Consider the following 329-nt stretch of genomic DNA (forward strand, 5'->3'; position numbering starts at 1 on the left):
TGAATGAGAAGAGCGACATATACAGCTTCGGAGTGGTGATTTTGGAGTTGGCGACAGGAAGGCTCCCGGTTGATCAAGAATTTGGAGAGAAAGACTTGGTAAAATGGGTGTATACCACTGTCGACCAGAAGGGAGTCGACCATGTAATCGACGCTAAACTAGGCTCTGATTACAGGGAAGAGATTAGCAAAGTCGTTGACATCGGCCTTCTCTGCACCAGCCCGCTACCCATTAACCGCCCTTCGATGCGGAAGGTGGTGAAGTTGCTGCAGGAGGCTGGCGCAGAGAGCAGGCCGAAGATTGCTAAGAAGGATGGGGAGCTCTCCCCT

This window comes from Corylus avellana, chromosome ca5 (genome assembly GCF_901000735.1).
Source record: "Corylus avellana chromosome ca5, CavTom2PMs-1.0".
Lineage (NCBI taxonomy): Eukaryota > Viridiplantae > Streptophyta > Magnoliopsida > Fagales > Betulaceae > Corylus > Corylus avellana.